Here is a 7,887-nt window from a genome sequence, read left to right as displayed (position 1 = left end):
TATTGGATGAGCTACACAGTTCTCAATTATTTACAAAGTTGGACTTGAAATCTGGCTACCACCAGATTCGGGTTTATTCAGAGGATATCGAAAAAACTGCCTTCCGCACCCACCATGGTCACTACGAATTCTTGGTGATGCCATTTGGGCTATCCAATGCCCCGTCCACCTTTCAATCACATATGAACCAGGTATTTCGCCCTTTCTTACGGAAGCATGTCTTAGTTTTTTTTGACGATATACTGGTCTATAGCAAAACTTGGGCAGCACACTTGCATCAATTGCGACAGGTTTTCACAATTCTCCGAGCACACCATTTATTTCTCAACCGTGCCAAATGTGACTTTGCCACATCCGAAGTAGCTTATTTGGGGCATGTGATCTCGGCCTCTGGGGTGAAACCAGACTTCAGCAAGATACAATCGATTATGGATTGGCCCACACCTCACTCCGTTACAGCTTTGAAAGGGTTCCTTGGTCTCGCAGGGTATTATAGAAAATTTATCAAAGAATATGGTCACCTGGCAGCGCCATTGCACAATTTACTGAAGAAGCATGCCTTTCAGTGGTCTCAATTGGCAGACTCCTCGTTTAACAACTTAAAACAGGCATTAGCGTCAGCACCAGTTCTCCAATTACCCAACTTTGCCGAAAATTTCATCATAGAATGCGATGCATCCGGGGGAGGGATAGGTGCTGTCTTGCAGCAACAGGGTCATCCCATTGCCTATTTCAGCCGCCATCTCGCGCCTCACCATCACAAATTAGCCACGTATGAAAGGGAACTCATCGGTTTGGCCAAAGCCGTGCAGCATTGGAGGCCGTATCTGTGGGGAAGACCTTTTGTGATCCGGACAGACCACTGTAGCCTCAAATACTTATTGGAGCAGCGCCTTACTACATCCCCACAACAACATTGGCTCAGCAAATTAATGGGATTCGATTTTCAGGTGGAATACAAACCAGGTTATGTCAACAGGGCAGCAGACGCTTTGTCCCGCCGAGAACTAGAGGATTCACACTTGCACGCATTGAGCCACCCCAAGTCCCCTTTGCTGGACACAATCCGTAAGGATACTAGCCATCATCCAGATCTCCTTGAATTACAAGCTCAAATCGAAAACCATTCAAAGGACAAGAACTGGACACTACAGGACGGTCTCATTCTATATAAAGGACGCATATATCTTCATCCTTCGTCGGTACTCCTTCCTGCCATTATTGCCTCCTTTCATGATAGTACACATGAGGGCCATCAGAAAACATACTTCCGCCTCAGTCGGGAGTTTTATTGGAGAGGTATGAAGCGGGTCATTGCTGAGTATGTTGCAGCGTACCAGATCTGTCAGAGGAATAAGTCTGAATCCTTACAACCCGCCGGCTTGCTCCAGCCACTTCAACTTCCTTCACAGGTATGGGCAAATCTCTCGATGGATTTTATCGATGGTCTTCCTCCTTTTGCAGGGAAATCTGTTATTCTTGTTGTGGTAGACCGGTTCTCGAAATATGCCTACTTTATGGCCCTCAGCCATCCGTATACAGCAACACAAGTCGTTCAACTCTTCATGGATAATATTGTCCATCTCCATGGCCTTCCGGAGACCATCACCAGCGACCGTGATGCTATCTTCACCAGCAAATTCTGGGGGGAACTATTTAAGCTCCATGGCTCTAAGTTAGCTTTTTCTTCAGCATACCACCCTCAAACAGACGGCCAGACAGAGGTGGTTAACCGCACATTGGCGATGTATTTAAGGTGCTTTGTGGGGGACACGCCCCGACAGTGGGTTCGTTGGTTAGCATGGGCGGAGTATTGTTATAATACCTCATACCACACCGCACTGGGTACTACCCCTTTTCGAGTTGTTTATGGACGCGACCCTCCACACCTACTTTCTTATGAACCGGGGTCTTCTCGGGTAGCAGCATTGGACCAAGCATTAGCCGACAGAGATGCAATGCTTGCTCAAGTCCGCTTACAGTTACAACGTTCACAAGCATACTTATGACAAAGGACATCGTCCCCTTTCCTTTGCACCTGGAGAATTTGTTTGGTTCAAACTTCAGCCATACCGCCAACTATCTCTTGCAGCCATCAAACGCCATAAGCTCTCTCCAAAATTTTATGGGCCATTCCAGATCGTGCAACGTATTGGGACTGTGGCGTATCATTTGAAACTACCACCAGACGCCAAGCTCCATGACGTCTTCCACGTCTCCCTTCTCAAGCCGTTCAAGGGAGACTCACCACTGCTGCATACCCCTCTGCCTCCTCTCCAAGATGGCAGGTCCATGCCCACACCCGCTCAGATTCTTCAAGCCAGGCGAGTGAACAACGCTTGGGAAGTGCTGGTTCGGTGGACTGACAAAGAATTGATAGAAGCCTCTTGGGAGACACTCGAGTCCTTCCAGACTCTATTTCCCACTTTCGAGCTTGAGGACAAGCTCTTTCTTCAGGAGGGGGTGATGTTATGGACTCCATAGCATCAAGAGTGGGTAACCGGAGAAGAGAAGAGATGGAGTAAACTTGTATTTCAATACCTTAGGGGTTTAATTGTGATTTGAAGTTCCATAAGGGTCTAATTATAATTATAGAACCTTTGATGTTTTCCTTTACCTATTTAGGGCGTCAAGTGAGGGAATAGAAACAAGTATTGATCATTAGTCTAAATGAGATCAGGTTCTCTCTCTAAAGAGGCCTAAGGTTGGAGCTCCTTTCAAGGCTCACGTCATTCACCATTGGGCGTTCCAGGTACCCCAAATCCCTCCCTTCTTCATCATTCAATCTGGAAGCTAGAGGAGATCGCCGGGTGACTCGATCCATGGCTAGAGAGCCTAACAGATAACCTTGTCTCATTTCCCGTAGTAGACACCATATTGATTTTTGGCACGTCCAAGTAGTATAGCCCCCCTTGTTCATGGCTTCCACCAATCACCCGCTTCGTTATAAGATCCTAAAAAACACATGAAGTGGGTGAGAAGGTAACCGAGCAATTCAAATATTTTGTAAGTTGACTAACAGATAATAGGTTCAAAGGAAAAGTAGGAACAAAAAGACTATCAGTGAGCAGAAGTGATGGGGTGATAGAAGTGGAACCTTTCCCTTGGACTTTGGTTTGAGAACCGTTAGCTATGGTAACAAAATTGTGTGAAAGACTTGGAGATAGAGAATGTAATAAATTTTTGTTACCTGTAAGATGCTCGAAGGTTCTTGAATCAATTATCCAGGATGAAGATGAGGCAGATAGCATACCTGAAGCGGTAGTGGCAACAGTAGTTGCGGAGGAACGAGGAGAAGAACCTATCATTGTCTTCATTTTCTGAAATAGCTCTTACTCTTCGTCAGTAATATTATTCTGTGCAGCTAATGTTGTGGGATGTTCTTCTTTTGAATCACTCATAAAGGCTTGATTTGCCCTTGGCAATTCTGACTTTTCATTCGCTTTATAACATATTTCTTTATAATGGTCATATTTTCCAAAGTAAGTGCATGCCTAGTAGTGGCACTGATCTATAGTGTGGCCAAAATATTTACAATGAGTACATTTGGTATCATCTGTTCTGCCAGCACTAATCCTTCCACCTCTTCCTCTGCCCCCTCTATAACCTCGACCTCGGCCTTGGCCGCGGTCAGATGATGATCCTCTAAGATCAGAATACATAGTAGATGATAAGACAGTAGTGGAGGAAGAAGTGTCTGGAATACGAAGTAGTGTTGCACACACATCATCAAACTTTGGTACAATAAAAGCACTCAAAAGTTGACTCTTGGCAATCTCAAGATGAGGTTTAACATTTGCAAGACAAATAGCAATAATTAAGGCTTCCTTGTATTTGTCTTGTATAGAAATATCAGTGGTTGAAGGTTGAACTAACTTCCACTCTTGAAGAAAGCCTCTCAAGCGGGCCAAGTACTCCTAAATATTTTCTCCTTGTTTTGTATTCAACATTCTTTGGAGAATATCATAGGGTCTATGTAGTGTATCTGGGCATGAGTACAGTTTAGCACTTGTCTCCCAAATTTGTTTAGCAGTGTCAAGATGAATAATATTACTGGAGACATGCTTTTCTATGCTATTTATTAGCCAACCAATTACCAAAGTATCGTTTTTTAGCCATTTTATATAAAAAAATATCATCTTCATGAACAGGAGGTCCTCGGGTGGTGAGATGACCAAGTAGGTCTTTTGTTATAAGGAATCTCCTAACCGATGTGGACCAACTAATAAAATTCAATACCCCACGTAAGGGTATGGTGGTGATTCTCAGTATTTCACCTTTGATATTCATATTTTCGTCAGCCATAATAGGTCTTTCTTCAAAAAAAATTATAATAATAACACCTAGTAGTACTTCAATCAACTCGATGTATGGAAAAATTTAGCATCAATGCTAAACTATTATTTTTATTTTTTTTCGATTACCACTCATAAGAGGCTTAATAACAATCTTTTATATCAGGGAACTCTTATCCCACAAAAAAAATTCCAATAATCAGATTATGGACTGGTCTCGTTAATATATTTTCCAAATCGACAAAACTGTTTTAATAGTTCCTTCTAGGTAGAGAAGCATGCATATCCATAACATAATAAGATGAAGGCATTCACATATTCATCCTTGAATAATCTTCTAAATTCAAAAACCAGTAGCATGAAAAAAAAGTATAATTTTGAACACTTATTTCTCGGCTTGTGTTCTTCCTTCATAAAAGATCCTTCTTTGAGTGGTGTTGATCATCACTTCTCTAGAGCATTCCTTTGACGAGGGATCCTAAATATAATGCTCTGATACCATGTTGAATTAAGGAGCCATTTTCCATAATTACGAGTAAGAAAAAGAAGAAAGAAAAAAGAGAAAAGGGAGGAAAAGCTCTCAGATAGAGAGAAGAAAAAATAAAAGAGCAAAGAGAGGTTGCGCGAAGCAAAGGGAGAGAGAGAGAGAGAGAGAGAGAGTAACTCAAGAATGAGATATGTAACTTGATTAATTTCGAATTACAACACCTCTATTTATAGTAGAGGAGGAGATAGAATCCTTATACAATTAGTTTTTCAATCCTAATTACATGCCAACTCTAACTCTCTAAGATAAATTTATTCAAACCAAACTACTAGAAGCCTAATATGAGTTGAACTAGGACTCTTGCTTTATTTACGTGAATAAGGAAGAAGGACAACTCGTAGCCTTATCTGTGTGGGTCCGTCATGATCTTCCATCTCATCTTGAGAAGGTTGACAGCTCGTGAGATATTTGTGGGTCCCACTTGATCTCACTTGATCTTCAAGTCTTCTAACTCAATTCAGCTTATGCTTCTTAATTCCTTGATTCGTGCTTGCTTGGGTGAGGAAGCTTCTTGGTGTCCCATGTCCTCATGGTGGGTCCCACATTATAACTGACAATAGCATTTAACCCTCGAGAACCACTTGAAATATTTGTACCACAAGAATCAGAACCAATTGTTGGACTCATTTCTCTGGTTCATCCTGAAAGAACTCTTCTTTCTGCCAAGATTCCTTCGCAGCTCCACCATCCTTTCACCAAACAAGATTTTAAATAGCACGAGCCATCACCCACTGAGAAAACCGCGTGATGGATTCGTGTTGGGTAGGGAGAGGTTTTCGAGCTGGTAGGAGATGGAAGTAGAAACCAAGAAATAGAGCTCGTTGAGGAAGATCGTGAGTGGTTGGCTGGACATCGAATCGATTATCAAAGTTCTCTCTCCAACCATTTTCTCATCTTACTCTCATCTCCAAGCTCTCTCTCACAAATTTATCCCGGTTGCGGTAGGTGTTTGTGTTACGATAGAGAGAAAAAAGAAATAGAAAAAAGAAGGGTTGAGAATAAAGACGAGAGAGAGAGAGAGAGAGAGAGAGAGAGAGAGAGAGAGAGAGAGAGAGAGAGAGGAGCACAAAATTTAGAATTGATCGGGTCAGAGGGTCATGTGGTGGATTCAGAAGGGAAGTGATGTGAGTTGCCGGGTTGAACGAAATTGCCAGAATTTCAAATAACTTATTTAAAAATGTATCCAATTTTATTTAGAGGTGATACCCAATTTTAAGTAAAATTTATATATAATTTTATATACAGTTTATTTGACATGTATTTTATGTAACATTTTAAATGTAGGTCTGAACTCGAATTCAATTAAAATTATTGTGTTCGAGCTCATTTCCAATTTTAAGCTCGAGCCTAGACTCGGCTTGAGCTCGAGTTCGAAGTATTTAAATCAAACCCAGCTAAAACATATGCATGTTTGAACTCCACTCAACTCAATACCACCCCTAATAAGAAGTACAAGAAAGAAGTATTTTATTTCACAAATTGCTGTAATTTTTATGTGACTAAAATATTTAAAATAAGGAGGAAAATAAATAATGAAGATTTAACATATATGAAAAAGTTTTAGCCAACAAATAATGAATTCCAAAAATCCTTTTCATTGAAAACTGGAGTTACCAACTTCAAAAAGAACAAATATGGAAGAGTCTTACATATCTCTCATAGTAAGAAATCTCACAAAGTTAGAATTAATACAGTGAAGTCTTAAATAAGTCTCATAGGATAAGGTCTCAAATAAGGGTTTCAGTTAAAGGTATTTTATTTATGTTAGTCTTCTTTTTATGTTCAATTTTTTTAAGACTTATCTTTTAATGTTTGATTTTGGATATAACTCAAACAATGGTAGTTTAATTGTAATTGGATTTTACTTGTTTCCTCTATTATAAACAGAAGTTCATTGTACTCAGTTAACAACGAGTTAGTGAAGTATTTCTCTTTTCTAGAAATTCAACAAAAGGCATAAAACCAAAAAGTGATTCTTGTCTATACTACCCTGGATTACAACACCATACTTGATTGAAAAACAGGCACATTACAAAAAGTGGACGTCAGTAACTTTCATAGAGAAAGGAAAGGAAGCAAAGAAATATGAGGGCAAAAAAATCCCACTAGACAGAAGATATAATTACAAGGTAACGTGATACTCTAATAGGATCATTTGAAGTACATGACTATTAATCCTAATGAAAGAAGATTAGGGAGGAAAGACTCCCGTGACCAGACAATAAGCTATTCAGTCCACAACTAAAAACCAGTATATTCGTCTTCCATATGTTGAAGATCTGGAAGGTCTGTGCTAATGGAGAATCTCAACCACCTCCTTTTGTCAACGTACTGCAAACATGGTTGCAGAAGAAGCCCAATAACCACTGCAATAAAGCATATGACCATAACCTTTAAAGAAGCAAGAGCTAAAACCACACAGATCAATAAGGTTGGAGGAATACACATCCAAAACAGTAAAGGAAGTTCTCTGCTGCAACAATTTCTTGAAAGCTCATCCAAGAAAGCAGAATCACCCCAGTAGAAGAGAATAAGATCCCCATCAGTGGGGTTCCATAGCGAGATCTCTTGCTGAAGAACTCTGGAAGCATTCCTCTTTTAACCATACCAAGAAGCTGGTATGAGTCACTACTCATTTCTGCTAAAAACATTCCCATATTAGAAAATGCTGAAGCACTCCGGATCCACAAGTTCAACCACACACCGGTTATCAGTTTTGCAACATCTGAGAAATACCCATCACTCCACATTTCTTTGTTGAAGCTTAATTGCTCCAGTGCCCACGGTAAAGGATTTTGACCATCTTAACAGGCAGGCGCAGTGAAGGAACAAAAAGCGAATATGAGCGAATCGAGTCTGTCACCTAAGCTATAACAAGCGAAAATCGAGTCTTTCGGGGACATTTATGTTACAGGACCTCAACCCCTCAGCAAAATAGATGAAGTCATACCAGGAACGAAGTCGCCTGAAAGTTTTAAATTTTTGCATACAGAGAAAACCAAATATCTGAAAAAAAAAATCTGTGTTAACAAGTCCTATAGCATA

At 40.5% G+C, this 7,887-nt stretch overlaps 1 pseudogene; it reads right to left on the bottom strand.

Annotated features, from left to right (window-relative positions):
- Window positions 1-7,083: 7,083 nt before the first annotated feature.
- Window positions 7,084-7,592, bottom strand: LOC137935342 (probable polyamine transporter At1g31830; annotated as a pseudogene).
- Window positions 7,593-7,887: the final 295 nt, after the last annotated feature.

The sequence above is a fragment of the Aristolochia californica genome, unplaced genomic scaffold (genome assembly GCF_029961685.1).
Source record: "Aristolochia californica isolate CCGP_79_NKW_82.1479 unplaced genomic scaffold, dmAriCali1.0.hap1 SCAF_6, whole genome shotgun sequence".
In the NCBI taxonomy this organism is placed as follows: domain Eukaryota; kingdom Viridiplantae; phylum Streptophyta; class Magnoliopsida; order Piperales; family Aristolochiaceae; genus Aristolochia; species Aristolochia californica.
Note: the sequence above shows the minus strand (reverse complement) of the source record. Positions and strands in the feature narration are given on the sequence as shown.